Below are 467 nucleotides of genomic sequence, written 5' to 3'. Positions count from 1 at the left end.
TACTTTAGTTCGCCTTCTTTATCTACCTTTCTCTAGAACATTTCTGTACATTTTACACTTGCCTCTCTCTTTCTTTCCCTTATCCTCAAACGTTCTCAGAGAGAAGAAACGTTGCTACACGCACGCTCGAGGCGCAAGGACGTACCTCTAACGGCTTACACTAATCCCAGCTGCCTCAACAGCCTGGCGAATTATTTCCATTCCGTTTCCCTATTTCCATGCATCTCGTGTTATCAAAGCGTGTGCGCGCGCTACAGCGCCGTTTGTAGAGGCAGAGTTGTGGTTTCCGGCATTAATTTCGGGAACAATGAGCGGTGCCTGATACACTCTTTTCCGGTGAGAATAAAACGCGAGCGATGGGATTTCGAAAGAATCGTGGAAATTTGACTTTTTATTTCGTCCGCTAGATACAGAGATCCGGCTAACAATATTACACACTTGGATATGGCGTAACCGAGAGAGGGAAA

Source organism: Formica exsecta, unplaced genomic scaffold (genome assembly GCF_003651465.1).
Source record: "Formica exsecta isolate Colony F162 unplaced genomic scaffold, ASM365146v1 scaffold192, whole genome shotgun sequence".
NCBI classification, from domain to species: domain Eukaryota; kingdom Metazoa; phylum Arthropoda; class Insecta; order Hymenoptera; family Formicidae; genus Formica; species Formica exsecta.
This window is presented reverse-complemented; position numbering follows the sequence as displayed.